Raw genomic sequence first — 16,324 nt, forward strand, 5'->3', positions numbered from 1 at the left:
GGACGACCAGAAAACAGTAGGAACTTTTTTTACAAAATTGTCAATGACGGATGACCAGAAATCCAATTTCTTTATTATTAGGTAAAGATAATGAAAGTAGAAAATATTAACTATGTGTAATATGTAAATATTTTATTTGAATCTTTAATGATCCATATAAGGCTACTATACTACAAATTAAAAAGTCTTTTGAATAAAGTTTTGGACGCTCAAACAATCCAAAAGTTTTCTTAATTATGAAGAAAATAGAGAAGGAAAGAAGCCCGGATTTTGTTCAGCCTAAGCCCCACTAGTAGAAAAGGGGGCTTTGGTTCAGCCAGAAAAGAGCATTAATACTGGTTGCATTCTGAACCGGGACTAATGTGAGCAGCATTAGTTCCGGTTCGAGCGGGAGGGCACCGTACAGGCATTACTCCCGGTTCAAATGGGACCTTTAGTCCCAGTTGGTGCCACGAACCGGTATTAAAGGGTGTGATGCCCATTAGTACCGGTTCGTGGCACGAACCGGTACTAAAGGACTAACCTTTAGTACCGGTTCGTGGCATGAACCGGTACTAAAGGTCTAACCTTTAGTACCAGTTCGTGCCACGAACCGGTGCTAATGAGGTTGAGACCTTTAGTACCAGTTCGTGCCATGCACCGGTACTAATGGTGCAATTTTCAAATCCTACCAATTTATCGCCTTTTTAGTTTTGTAAAAAGCAAAACAAAATGATAAAAACTTCAAAAGTTAAAATCCTTCGAGATGTAGTTATGTTACCATATCTACTAGTTAGGAAAATTTAAAAACTTAAAGTTGGACATGTTTTGCAAAAAGGGTAGGCAAAATATAAAACGGCTAGAACTTTTGCATATGATGTCAGAAAAAACGTATAATATATCAAAATGTTCAGCACGAAAATCCGCATCCGATTTTGACCGCCTACGGCCTGTTTGCAAATTTTTAGAATCCTCAAATTTCAAAAGGAAAAAAAGTTATTCAAGAAGTATTAGTGTTACTAAATAATTATTGTTTTTTAGAACAATGGTTTCAAACTCAAACAGTGAAATGTGTGACTTCATGCTCAAGCTAAACTCCTGAGGGTTAATAGGATTGACATCTTACTACTGTTAGGAAAACAACAAGTGCAGACTTGGAAACGAGGGAGAATAGAACCCGGAAGTTAAGCATGCTCAGGTTGGGGGAGTGGGAGGATGAGTGACCGTTCGGGAAGTTAGATGATTTGGAATGATGAGGGGTGATTAGAGATTAGAGGTTAAAATAATTCAGAAATTTCAAATCGGAAAAATATTTCAAAAAAAATCATTTTTTACAAAAAATTCAAAAAAATCTATTAGTCCCGGTTGGTGTTACCAACCCGGACTAAAGGTGGACCTCCAAGCAGCAGCCACGTGGAGGGCCTTTAGTCCCGATTCGTATAAGAACCGGTACTAAAGGGGGGCGTTGTGCCACAAATTAATCATTTGAAGTCGGCGACTCCATTTATTTGTCGTCCGTGGCTCCTCCTCCATCTGTGTACTAAGTACTCACACGTACGTTGTCTATTTCTTTCCCTTCTTAGTTAGCTTCTTTTTTTGTCCCATCCTGTTACCTCGCCGTCTGTTGATTCTCGCAGTCGCATGTATATAAGTTGATAGGATTTGGTTTAAAAGAGCGATGTGGGACTATCAATGAACAAGCAAACTAGCTTGACGGAAGAGTTTGATCCATACACACACATACCTTTCTGTCTTTTTGGAAACCAAGGGCTTTGCGATCCACAAGAGTAGTTCTCTAGCCTAAGTAGATTTTCGTTGTCCATCCTCGTTTGGCTGCTGGACACTTTGATTGTTTCGATTAGCAAATTATAGTAGATTCTCAAAAAAATAGCAAATTAGTACCACATCGCCTAGCTTCAATAGGAGACAAACCAAAAGTTAGGGTGAAGGCATGAAAAATCAGAGAAACGCACCTTAGCAGGTATAGATATAGATATATTTGGTATTTTAGAAGTAAATACTTTTCTCTATATACTCGGTGCAAGTTTGACTTTAAAAAATTCTATACGAACTACATTATGAAATGGAGGGAGTATTATATATTATTAAAATAATAGGCAACAAATAAGCCACTTCGTTGTCCTATGATCAGCACCCTTGATAAACCTGGTAACTTTACTCACAACTTACTTGGAGCACTGGACATATCTAGTTGTTTACATACCATAAAATATAATTAATCATAAATGTGATGAAAATCTTGATTATGTATTTCGCTCATCAGTATTTTGGGATAGCGATTCTTACTTAAACTCCTTCCATGTGACTTCGACAAGACACTCTTCTTGGCGTTTTCATACTAAACTTATTTTAGTATCTTGTCAATATGTATTTTGGCTAATCTCAGTTATGCACTACTATCTTCTTAGATTATATATAATGCCTAATACCGAGACTATATTGCCTAAGTACTTCACTAAAAAACTATTTTAATAAAGTTCATATTTTGTGTCAAGAATAGTATTTCCAATCAATAATGTGTCATTCACACATAGTTGTTTAGAAATATTGTTATGCTCCCACTTACTTTATTGTAAATACAAGCATATTCGCTTTCCTCGATGAAATCATTTTTTTTATTTCATCGCAATGAAGATTCCAACTTCACTATGCTTGCTTCAGATTATTATAGGATATTTTGAAGTTTGCACAATTACTAGCATCCTCTGGATCGATAAAATTACCTTGGACCATATCATATATATACTACCTTGGTATTATTTTCATCTTATGGGAATCATTTTTGACATCCATCTATTATATCACATAACTGAAATATTTAACAATTACTAGTTTATGCTGAACCGACTTTAAGTATTACTATGACGAGACAAGCTCGTCATAGTGAACTCCTTAATTGTGTCACAAACTATTTGTAACAAGTCAAGCATTATATTTTCTATATACATCAGGAACATTTTTTTGTATAACTTTAACATTTTTGAAATAGATAATTCACATTTTAAAAAACAATTGTGTTTGATGACTACCTTTTACATACACATTGTAAATTTTTGGTATATATCATGAATATTTTTCTAATATATGTTTAAAATTATTGTAATATAGGATTAACAATTTTTTATGAATGATCATCATTCTGTTTCAAAAATCATGTTTATATGATACTTTTTTTAATAACGCTACACTTTATGTATACATCAGGAACATTTTTTACACGTTTAACATTTTTAAAATAGATGATTAAAATTTTATTGAAAACGTTTGTTTGATGACTACTTCTTGCATACACATTGAGTATTTCGGTGTATATCATGACATTTTTAAATACGCGTTTAAAACTTTTGGAATATATTATTAATTTTTTTACACTATCAACATTTTTTTAAATGCTTGACTAATTTTTTTTGTAAATACACGATCACCCTTTTTTCATACACATTGTTTATTTTTTGTATACATTTTTCGTATGCATAAAATGCATTTTTCTATACACATTTAATATTTCTCAAATGCTATATTAATATTTTCCAAATTTTTATGTAGAGTGTATTTGGTAATATATGTATTAAATATTTGAAATTATATAAAAAAGTAAAAAATCAGATATCAAAAACGAAAATAGAAAAAGTGAAAAAAAAAGAAAAAAAAATGAGGCTGTGGTGTTCCCGCAGGCGAGGCCAGCATCCAAGTCTCGTTGAGGTATAGCCGCGCCCGAGTGGAGCTCCGAGTTGCAGGAACGACATCAAAGAGGGCCGGTTCTGGGTCTAGGCGGGCGGGGCGACCCAGAAGCCCAGTAATGCCTTGCCAACGCGATCGGTGTCCAGTGCGCAGGCGCACGTCTACAATAGCTACAGCTAGGCGCTAACCTAATCCCTAACCCTAAAGAAAGGCGGACCTAATCCCCAATCAAACCGGCACGCGAGCACGCTGCGGCGCCGCCGCACATCACCTTCCGGCCACCGCGGCGCCGTCCTCTGGTGCCCTATACTCCTCCTCCGACGCCGCCGAAGTCCTCCACGGCAACAACTGTACTCCTATCTGTCGTCACCGACTCCCTCCGCCGCCACCGACACGCTGCACTGTTGTACGGTAAGTCCGTCAAGCTAGCTAGCTTATGCATGTGCATGCAGATCTTATGACAACCCAGCGCAACAATGGAAGCCAGCCCTAGTATTCCCGCTCACAGATTCTGTTAATTAATTGCACAAACTTTGTTCTGCTTAGCTTTGACAACTGTAGCCTGGGTGACCTACAACTTGATACACTATTTAGCAAAGCTTGGCAGGTCAATTGGTTGGTGTGTGATGTTTCTAATTTGCTTATATTGGAACTTTGCCCTAATGGTAAAAAAAATCTTTGGGCACTAACACCCAGGATATATTTTAATAAAAGGAGCATTTGGATGAGGCGCCAGAAATCCGCTCCCGATGAGAGTCTATGTTAGAGTACATAATGGGCCTAATGGACCCGTTAGTTTTAGGGTTAATTAGAGATAAGAGTCGTTTGTTTAGGGGTCAAGTAAGCCTTGCTTGGAAGTCAAGTAAACCTCTCTATATAAAGAGAGGAGATGTATCAATCTAATCAAGCAAGAAATAAGAAGGAAATCCTTCCATCTTGCCCGGCCATGGGCAAAAGGCCCCCGGCCGGCCTTCTTGCGCCCTCCTTCTAGCAGCGCCATAACAATTTGGTATCAGCTAGCTTCGGTTCGATCATGTCTTCACCGCCGCCCAACCCGTCTTTTCCGCTGCCGGTCACGACCGTCGCCCCGCTCCTGCCCGCGCCGGGATCCTCCGTCGCGCCCGCCCCCGTCGTCCTCACCCCGGAGGTGTCCGGGGCGCTGCGGGACCTAACACAGGCGGTCCAAGAGATCCACCTGTTCTTGGCCGGGTCCTATGGGCCGCACCCGGCCGCGCCGCCCATCACCGCCACCGCACCGCCGTGGCTGCCGTGGCAGCCGCCGCACCAAGCAGCCCCCGCTGCGCTCGCCGGGCTACTGCAGCAGCAGCTGCAGCTGCCATCCATCGCCCCGTCCTGGCTGTCATGGCAGCCGCCGCACCAGGCGGCCTCCGCCGCGCTCGTCGGGCTGCTGCAGCAGCCGCTGCAACTGCCATCCACCGCCTCGTCCTGGCTGCCGTGGCAGCCGCCGCACCAGGTGGCCTCCGCCGCGCTCATCGGGCCGCTGCAACAGCTGCCATCCACCGCCCCGCCCTGGCTGCAGTGGCTGCCACCGCTCCTGGCGACCTCCGCCGCGCCCGGCGCTTCGCCGCAGCAGCCGCTGCAACTGCAGCAGCCATCATCGGTCAGCTCCGGCCCCGCATCGACCGCGCCGACGGGAGTCTCGATCCACCAGATCAAGTTCCCGCCGTCGCCATCACCGCTTCCCCGGGGCGTCCCCATCCAGCAGATCAAGCTTCCGCCGTCGCCATCACCGCTTCCAGCTTGGATCACTACCCGCCACGTGTCGGCGACGGTGAGGCTGCAGGCTGCTGCACGCGGCCTCCTAGCGCGTCGGTGTGTGCGGGAGTTGCGTGGTCTGCAGCTGCCGCTCCTCCCAGTTGCGCTTCGCTGCGCAAAGGACCTCGATCTCGTCCACTGCGTCGGGGATCTTGGGCATGCTGTTTTCCCCACGGGCAGCGACCTCCAAGTCTGCGACATTGGCGGTTGGGGGAGCGCACCCCTCCTCGTCATTCTCCATCGCAAGCCCCCCACTCTTCCCTGTGCGGTGCAGACCAACAGCCGTCCGGCAGGAAGAAGGCATGGTGTCACCGACAACAACGCACCACGTAGCACCACTGCATTCCGTCACCGGGCGCCGCAAGGGCGCCTCTGCTGGTCACTCTTGCGACCACTTCCAGGTGGTCCTACACATGCACTCCTTTTGTCCAGATGGTGTCCATGGGATCCAGGTGGCTGTACACGTGCATGTCCGACGTGCGGATGGTGTTCACTTTTTGTTAAGGGTCCAAAATAAAGCGTCCCAGTCCATTTTAGGTTGAGAATAATAAAACAAGCCGAGATGTAAAAGGCTTATTTTTAGGTGTTAGGTTTGGGTTGCGTCGAGTCATGATTATAAGTTGGTTAGGCTGCAGCTTGAGGACAAGCTGCATGTCGAGGTGGGGTGTAGTGTTAGAGTACGTAATGGGCCTAATGGGCCCGTTAGTCTTAGGGTTAATTAGAGATAAGAGTCGCTTGCTTAGGGGTCAAGTAAGCCTTACTTGGAAGTCAAGTAAACCTCTCTATATAAAGAGAGGAGATGTATCAATCTAATCAAGCAAGAATTAAGAAGGAAATCCTTCCATCTTGCCCGGCCGTGGGCAAAAGGCCCCCGGCCGGCCTTCTTGCGCCCTCCTTCTAGCAGCGCCATAACAGTCTAACCCTGCCCGCAAGGTGCGCAGCGCCATAACAGTCTAACCCTGCCCGCAAGATGCGCCATTGCAACCCTTGCCATCAGGCTACTATAAGTTCTCTTGTCCTAATGGTTTCACAGTGCACTAGTAGTAGTATAGGAGTAGTACAGTAGTACACGACTTTCAGGGGCCAAGTCACCGGCTTCGAACTAGGGCCCTCGAAAACTTAGAGCCGACCCTAAGATCAAATATAAAACCTCGTGGTTTATCTTGCTTTTCAGTTTCCCATCCAGAGGGTCATTATTCGACCTCCGGATGTATTTGTATGTATGTAAACAATGTTAGTTAATACGATGCAGCGTTGTTTCTAAAATCAATTAAACAGGTGGTTTACTATTTCTTTTCTTTCTCTTTTTACCAGTAGTAAGCGTGCACAACGCACGTATCATAATTTATAATAAAAATAACTATTTTGAATCTTATTCCTCTGTAGTGAGTTTTCTTCTGAACCCTCTAAATGTGTCTCATGCTCAACGATGTGAGCTCGCGTGTAACACATGATAACACACATGTCTATACATAGAATTAATGATCACATAAATGTATTATAATTACTTACTAGTAAATGTGCACATGCAACGTATGCAAAATTTTAGATTCAATTTGTTCTAGTTAGCAATCTTCCTGTCTGCACCATGCAAAAAAGTCCAAGTGGCTCATAGTCTTTCAAACATAATTTAGTATTACTTGACGCACAATTCTCAGTGCAAATTATAAATAATGTATGCGGGCATCAACAGAAAACCTAGACAAGCATGAATAACAGATATTTCAGCAAGCAACACTTGCCCTTGAGAGAAGGCTATATATTATAAGTTAGAACATCCAAAACTTGTCATGTATTTTGCGTTTCATGTTTCTTAGTATTGCCGGCAAAGAGAGAAGGCTATATATATATTATAAGGTCTGCACGCCTCTTTTGTGGCCAATATTAAGTTTGTACACCACCGTACACATTGTAGGCCTGAGACGGTCCTCTATTCAACTTCTTGTAAAAATATATTACAATAAACTAAAACATCAATCATGTACCAGGGTTAACATGTTTATAACTTAACATGTGAACTTACATTGCATTTTGCTCATTGTTTGCTTTAGAATACAACTATTATTACACCACACATGAAAATGAGACAATAAATTCTATGGATGTGTGCAGATGTACACGAACCCTCTCCACTTTGAAATCTTCCGGGGACTGGTGAAGTTTGAATAACAGTCCATGATCAAATACGAAATACGAAAAGGGCGTGCAAGGAATGATCACAAGCAAGTCTGCCAGTTATTTCCAATCGTAAAAATAATCGCAAAAGTGGATGTTGCAACTGGACATTCAAGCAAAATTAACATAAGAGTTAAAAGGACATATTTAAGGCATGAAGAAACTGGAGTACATAATAAGAATCTCCAAGCCACTGGATTTGATATACTTCATATATCGATTTAAGGAACATACGGTCTGTAATATTCATGATGCTTCAAAAGATGAATATGTTTAAAAAAAGATGTTGCAAAAAGTTACATCAGAAGAGTATCTTCTGTGTCCCAAGGAGACAAACCCTGCTCTTGGAATGCAGAGACACACGTAGTTTCATTTGGCATTCAGACATTATTAACACAAATCATCATGAATAAAATCTCTGGCCCAACACACATGTTTTACTTGGTGCATTTGAAAGCAAATCCTCGTCTCAACCTATGTCAATACCTGAAAGTAGGCTGGAGACAATTGCACCAGCCTTTTTTGTGTCTCCTCTTCGCAGCCTCAGGATGCAGCGGCAGCGGCGCTTGTGTTATGGGCACAGCAGCAATGGCGGCGTTAAGTCATACCTGAATCTTCTTTGCAAAATTAGGACCAGGAGGCATTGTCTCTCTCACACTACCAGGGGCAGCTCCATCTCTTCCTACAAATGGGTTAACAAATGTACTGAATCCTCCGTGGTTAATTATACAAGCAAGTAACCAGGGGATGGGGCGTATACCTCATCCTCAAACCGCAAGTAACCAGGGGATGTTTAAGTGTTAAGGTTCCATTCCATTCATAGCATAAGTTCTGTTATGTTCTGTTTTCAGAAAAAAGTGGGAGTATCGGTTCCAGTCAAATCTACTCATCAGATGATAAATCCATGTGCGCCTGCTGAATTCCGCTGTTTTCTTGCTGGGGATCTCTTCTCAGTGGCTGAAACCTGTGCTCTTGGACAGAGATATTTGAACAGAAATCATGGCATTATTATTCATTTAAAACAGAGATCATGCTTACAGTTTGCAGTACCACAATTCTATTTATTCAGCCGAGTTTGAAATACCTTTTCTTCCAGGTGTGGATGTTTGCCTTGCCCATTCGGCAATGCCATTCCTCTCTCCTAAGTTTCACTGACATGTAGATCTACATATTTTCCCTATAGTAGTTCTTCATCTCTTGAAAAATGTCCTGTGTAGGTATATTTTCGGTTAGCATGGCAAAAGGGCAAATCTCTAGCAATCTATGATTGCTATTTTCTAGCACAAGGTTACAAACAACTTGAGAAAAGCACAGAATGACTTACGAAAATCCTCACTTTGAGGTGAAACAGTAAATGCAAATGCAACATGAGAGTTGTAGTTACTGAAGAAGGACTACAGGAAATAGAAAGAAAAGGATCAATGGAAATAAAAAAAAAGGCGTTCTTTTATCACAACAGAAGAATCAAATAACAGAACTGAGAATACATATAAATCCCATTGCAGAAAATACTCTGTATAGAAACATTGCAGACAGTCACTTAATTCTCCGATCACTAAGTCTCTGAGCCTGTTTGGATCCCTCCACTCCCTTAAATTCTTTACTCCGCTCCCTGCTCCTACACTGTTGGCTCCACGTGCAAAAGCAGGAGTAGATTTCATGTTCGGCTGTTGACTCCACTCCATATGGTCACGGGAGGGGTTTGCTATCCACGAGAGAAGAATTATTTTATCAGCCAACCTATCAGTTGCGGGAGTCGCACACGGAGCTCAGCTTTTGCCACTTCGCCAGATTGCACTACGGCCGGCTCCGCTCCACTCCTCTGACTCCATGGAGTTGTGGCGTTCGGCGCCGCTCTGGAAGCTCCGGGAGCGGAGTTGCGGAGTGGAGCAGATCCGTACAGGCTCTCTATTTGAATCTCTCATATTACAGTCTCACTAATTTGTAGATAAGAAAAGTAATGTTGATTTCAAACCTTGAAAATTTAAGTAGAGATAAAAAGGGGTAGGGAATACATTAAACACTCATTCATGTAAAAAAAATCATAGGAATCTACTGACATCCTTGGTGTCAAATGAATATATTGTGGAGAGCAACCAGGAACTACCCGTACCTTACTGTCCGGGGCATCCAAAATTCATAAGATGCTGATGCGCGCTTCTGTTAAAGAAAGGAATACAGCTTAATAGAGTATGATGATTTTCTCAATAGCGATGACTAACCCATCAATGTTAGTGTTAATCACACCATTACTTAATTTATTTTAGGAATACTGAAAACATAACACCGTACTGATTCCTTGGGTGTTGTTGCCTCTGCATCTTTGTGTGCTCCCTTTAAATCGTCCCTGTTTGCCATCAAGACATCTTAAAGAAAACATGACATGAAGTTGTAAGATACTAAGATGGATAAGTAATTTCTGAATGAAGATTTGAACACACACCTACACTGCCTATGCCAGTACTTGGCGATCTTCCCCGTGGTGAGTGCGAAAGCAACCTGTGCACGTTGATGAGGAGATTGGGGCGTGGAGGGCAGAACGGCCAGCAGGGAGGAGACCGGCGCGGATCTCAAACCGGCAGGGAGCAGAGGGCTCGTCGCCGCCGCGCCGTGGGCTCGTTCGCCGGCGGCCGCCCTGCTTGCGCCACTTTGTGCTTAGGAAGCAGACCTGTGCGACCTGAGAGGCGAGGGACGCCGGCGCCGCAGCGGCATGGGATCGCTCGCGCCTTCGTTCGCTAGCGGCCGCCCTGCGTGCGGCCGCTTCGTGCTAAGGGAGGAGACCGGTGTGGCCGGAGAGGCGAGGGGGAGCGGGCGCCGCCGCGCCATGGGAGGACTTGTGTGGCCGGAGAGGTTAGCGCTAATTCTGGGGTGAGATTAGATGGAGGTTAGCGCTAATTTCGTTTTGGGGTGAGATTAGATGGAGGTTATCACTAATTTCAACGACGTGGGTACGGTGAACCTTTCGCTCACTTCTGGCAGAGTTTTCGTCCACACTAAGAAATTGCTAAACGCACCTTTGGCTGAGTGCCAGTTTTATCTTTACGGTTAGATCTAATTAAGTGATCCTAATCGTGCAGCTGTTATTGATTCGTGTTGTTACGTGTAGCTTAGGCTCTGTGCACTTAGCGATGAATATGTTTGCTTGTTTAATAGTAGTAGAGATAAAATATTAAGAAACAACAGCTAAGCAACATTATCTACTATTTATTCATTGATGATAATTTTCTCTTGAAGGTCCATCTGTTGATGCGGTCTATAATGCTTTGTTCCATGGTCGGTATATTATTTAGAGCTTCATTCCCTTCATACTTTAAAATATAATCCAAAAATCACCTCTTTGGTTCAAAACCATCCTACATATGTATTATACAACATTGTTATAATTTTTTTATGTGCAACATGTATAGAAATGAGTATGGTGTAAATACTCACCCTAGTTACTGAAAAATGTAGAGCTCCATCGTGCCATGAGTGCATGAAATTAGAAACCAAATAATTTGACAAAGCACTACATTTATGAAATGGTACATTGTGCGTTGAATGAATCAGTTATGATGCATTGAGAAGTTCATACTCGTATTTGTTTATCAGAACAACATAACTTTGCACCCCTAGTTAGAGACATTGTTCTTTAATGCAAGGTTTGCAACTTGGGGCATAATGTTTACATCGTTGACCATAGTTTTAAGTATATATTTTTTCTATAGTAGGTATTGAAAGTGGGTCAAAAAGACGGACACTTTTTTTATTTTGATCCAAGACAAACAATAGAAGTAGCCCAAGAATATCCCAAGGAAATAAAATCTGCAACGATGCATAATCTAGAAATACATCAATCATTAAAACCAAATAAATCACTCTTAGTAATGAAGAATTAAAATCTTACAATATCACATTATGAGATATGGTACTCATTGTTATCAGGCCAACTATCAAACAACTGCGAAAACCTAGAAATGTCCATATTGTCACGATGGCTTGGTCTCGTGCATAGTGGGACATCAATTAAAATAGTAATAAGAAAACATTAGTAATATGACGCAAAATGTAATATTTGATTATAGTAACTTACATGGAAGTTCAGATCCATGTAGTGAACTGGAATGTCTCTTACAAGCTGGATGTCGTGACACGCTAATTTCCGCACAACCATACTAAAGCAATTAACATCCATATATTTATCATTTTTTAATATGTTTCTTATTTGTCTCAAATTTAAACTAATATGTTGATATAGGTGTTTACTGATATCACAATTGGTTAGTTTAAATTTGAGAGAAATAAGGAATATATTAAAGACTGATGAATACATGGATGTTGATTGTTTTAATAAGTTTGTTCGAATACTAGTGTACCATGACATCTAGCTTGTTAGAGACATTCCGGTTCACCACATTGATCTAAACTCTTTTGTACGTTACTATAATCATATATTATAGTTTGCCTCATACTAGTAATGTTTTATTATTAGTATTTTAGTCGATGTCCCACTGTGCACGAGACCCAAGTCATAATGATAATATGGATGTTGCTAGGTGGGCACAGTTGTTTGATAATTGGTCTGATAGCAATGAGTACCATATCTCATAATACGATATTGTAAAATTGTAATTCTTTGTTACGAGGAATGGTTTATTTGGCCTCATGATTAATGTATTTTCAAATATATTCATCGTTGCAAAATTTATTGCCTTGGAATATCCTTGGGCTATTCATATTGCTCGTCTTGGTTCAAAATAAAAAAAATTATCTCTATTTTGGACTCGCTTTCAATACATATTTTGGGAAGAATATGCTTAAAACTATGGTCAACAATGAACCTTGCGCTCCAAATTGCAAATCCTGCATTGAATGATGACGTTTCTCAATGGGGATGCAAAGAACATGTTGTTTAGAAAAACTCGCGCGGGTACGATTCTTGTCATTTCATTACATTATTAATTGATTCATTCAACACAATGTATTTCATACATCTAGTGTTCTGTTGGGCTATATTTTCCCATACCCAAGGTGAGTATTTACCCCATGTTCATTTGCATACATGTTGCACATGGATTTTTTATAAAAATGTTTTATAATGCATATGTGTGATGGCTTTGAACTGAGAAGACAATTTTATTACATAATTTGAAGTATGAAGGAAATGAAGCTCTAAATGATTAATATCCCAGCCGTGGAATGAAGCATTATACAATAAATATCAGATAATTTGCTTAGTTGTTGTTTTTAAATATTTTTATAACTAATTGTAGTACATTTATGTGATCGTGAATTTTATGTGAAGACATGTGTGTGGATCATGTGTTAGGCACACCCTCACACCGTTGGGCTTGAGACACATTTAAATGGCTCAGTAAAATAAACTCGCTACAGAGAAATAATATTCAAAATAGATGTTTTAATTATAGATTATGATAGAGATAATAAAATTTAAAATAGATGTTTTACTATAGATTACGATACATGTGTTACATGTGCACACTAGTTTATTTAAACATTGTTACTTAAATGAAACATTGTTTATAAAAATTAATAAATAAGCAGGTGGTTTACAATTCCTTTCCTTTTCTTTTCTATGAAAATTTCTTTTGTTTGGGAAAACGATTAAGGTCGTCGTTATTTGGCTAACGTTTGCTGGGGATGAATTGCCAGCGAACGCCCTACTTTGTTATGGCGAAATAACAAAAATTGCCATGTGTTTTGAGGAAAATACCCTGCCCAGCGGCTAGTGGCAGGAGAATGCTTCGTCTCCGGCCAAGCCCCCCTGCCACCTGCTATACATCGACTGGACTGCCCAGCCCAGCGGCTACAATGTTGTAAGCTAGCCTACCATCCATGATATATTCCCCGTAACCATGAGCTCGAACTTATTTACTAAATCTGAACAGGAAATTCAAACTCAGTAAGTTGAACCGAATTAGTACTAAATCCCTGATCTAATTTCTGTATCCATGAGCTTGGCCTTAATTAAGCATTCCTCAAATAATTTCCATCTTGCGCTGCTGGCTTCGACTGCCAGGTATGCGTCAGCGAAGGGAAATTACTTGTTGTGCTTTGTTCCTACTTCCAGTGCTGGCAGCAGGCTGCTGCAGGGAACTGGCACCATGCCGCTGCTAAGCAGGCAAGCAGTTGGAGTTAGCAAATACTCCGAATCAACAGATGTGCAGCAGACTGGCGCGGTGGCGCCCTCGATTTTTGCCGCCCCGGTTCCATCGCCCTGTTGCAATGCCTGAATGGGGACGCCCTCCACAGAATTCAGAGCTACTGGTTGGTGTGCTTATTTATCTTTTGTCTGTTAGTATACACATTGATGATTAGTTCGTACACCGCACACTTCTTAATTAATCAATGAACTGATGTAGAATCAGCTCCATGGTTCTACCAATGATTTCCTGGTAAGCAAACATTGCGTTTGTGTTATGGAAAATCGACACTGAATTCCAGTCCGTCGATATTAACTGAATTTGGCTCACAAAAGTTTGAGCACATATTGAACTGAGATTTCCACCATACTTCTTAGCACAGATGCTTGGCAGCTGGAACGATTGAAAAGAGATGTAGCACTGCCGATCCATTAATACACAAAAGAGTTTGTGTACAGAGAGATGGAAAAGAATTTATCGTGGTAATATTGCTGTTCTTTTGGATTGATGGATGCTCTGTCAAATTAATTTCCTTTTGGATCTCTGTATGCATATAGCTTAGTTTTCTGCTAGTGGGTTTAGCTACTGCACTGCTCAGGCTTATCTGAATGCATCCTTATTACTATATTAATTAACAATGTGTGTTTAAAACCCCTTGTAAGATTCCATGCTAACCCATGCACACTGTATGTGCATATATGCTTATAAATTCTAAAAACGTTGTCATTTCAAAACCTTCATAATTTTTGAATATCTTGGTAAAAACAGAAGAGAAAAAGAGCCACATTGTGTATGCAAAAATTTGTCCACAAGCCAAAAGATCCTCCTTATGGGCTGCCCTTATATATCGTGGGAGTTGTCCACACCCATAAAGCTTAAGGGCAGCCCTTGAGCTTATTTCAGGTCCAAAGCTTATATGGCTATATACTCCAAGCAAAACACCCAAGCAGGAGTGCTTGGTTGCACTGTTGCGGGGGCTTGAAGCCATTCCTCTGTGTCATCGTGTGCATGCCACGGTACGAATTGCCGGCACAGAGGCCTCTACCATACAAGTGCTAGAGCACAGTACGAACGTTGGATGTGCACGCCACGCAGGCACAATTCATTGAAATAACGCAGCATGCCGCAAAATAATTGAGCTTCAGCCAGGAGACTAGCATCGACTTGACTTGCAGGTTCACCGGCTTGCTCTTGAGAAGGCTTCAATAACAAGACTGGCCTGCATTTCCTGCTCTCACCAGGCCATGACATTGTTTTGGTGATTTCAGATCCTGAAGCAAGCCCGCAAGGAGGATCTTGATTTCAGAAGAGGTAACCACACCACAGGCCCAAATCCTTCAAGCCACGTAACTAGGTTGATGCAAAAAATAACCAGCTTCCTTTGTCATTACAAGCCAGGTATGGAGGACTCCTCGAGTTGAAGATCAACTCCAGCTACTTGTCATCGACTACAAGCTATGGCCCTTCCCTAGTTTTATCGATATCATTCAAGAGAGCTTACGCACCCCGGTACCCTTATCCTGAGCGTCCATGCTCCTAGGGATCTGAGTCAGCCCGGTCCGTAAAATGCCACTGCCCGTTACTTTCCCAGGGGATTACAGGGTCAGGCACTGTTCAAACTCAGGGCATTGTTCCCTCTGACCGCTGCGGCGCTGCGCACACCAGATAAGACCAAATGCATGTGCACGTTTTCACATCTTCCCGGCGTACTCACATGGGATCTACATGTACTGTTTCAAACTGCACATATCCACGGCACAAATCGTCTTTGACTTGCAATTTGTATGTGTGCCTGCAAGTTAAGCTTAATACTACTTGGGACGTCTTGTCCCATGGCAGTTCATATACAATTTTTTGTGGAGTACTTTTATAACCGTGGTAATTATGTGTGTTTCACCATTGGATTAGGCACTGAGGACAGTACTTTAGATCACCCCGGTCCTTGATTTCTGTACTGCAACTCCCATGTGTGGGCAGCTTTATTGAGAGCGGATCCCCGGCCGGAAGGTTTGTCATCGGGACATTATTGATGCATCATTTCTTTTTTGCTGTACTGTGGCAAATTACAGCATCATTTTTTGTCATCGGGAGGTGGGAACAGGTATGAAGCTGCCAGGAGGAAGAGAAGAACAGGCGAAAAATTTAGATAAGCTCGAAACAGGAATATATAAGAACAACGGAACCCAGGAGCGATTTTAAAATAAAACCGAACTGTTTTTCTTTACTTATGGGTGGCATCTTGGGTAATTTATGGCAACTTTGAGGGAAATTACTGTGACGTACCGACAAAAGCAATAGCCCCTTTATTATCAGGTAAGATTATTGACTAAACAATTTCTACTTGGAGTAGGGGTACGGTGTACATGTTGCAAGAGCGCGCGGGTCAGTACCTGATCTTGCGACGCCGCAGCCGGGTGAGATGCTATGGCGTTTCCCATCGGACAAGTCGAGGAGATGAGGTATATATGGTGGCTTTGGAGGAAGAAGTGTTTCTGCGGCGTCAGACTCTCGGGTGTGCGTCCATATTTTGGTGGCAGAAAAGAATAACG

The 16,324-nt window shown here is 41.9% G+C and overlaps 1 long non-coding RNA gene across 1 annotated transcript; it reads left to right on the forward strand.

Annotated features, from left to right (window-relative positions):
* The first annotated feature begins 3,856 nt into the window (after nt 1-3,856).
* LOC123150883 (uncharacterized) lies at nt 3,857-15,721 on the forward strand. The gene is made up of 3 exons (XR_006475390.1): nt 3,857-4,092; nt 15,044-15,086; nt 15,174-15,721. It is a non-coding gene; the product is annotated as an uncharacterized lncRNA (long non-coding RNA).
* The last annotated feature ends 603 nt before the right edge of the window (nt 15,722-16,324 follow it).

Source organism: Triticum aestivum, chromosome 7A (genome assembly GCF_018294505.1).
Source record: "Triticum aestivum cultivar Chinese Spring chromosome 7A, IWGSC CS RefSeq v2.1, whole genome shotgun sequence".
Taxonomy (NCBI): Eukaryota; Viridiplantae; Streptophyta; class Magnoliopsida; order Poales; family Poaceae; genus Triticum; species Triticum aestivum.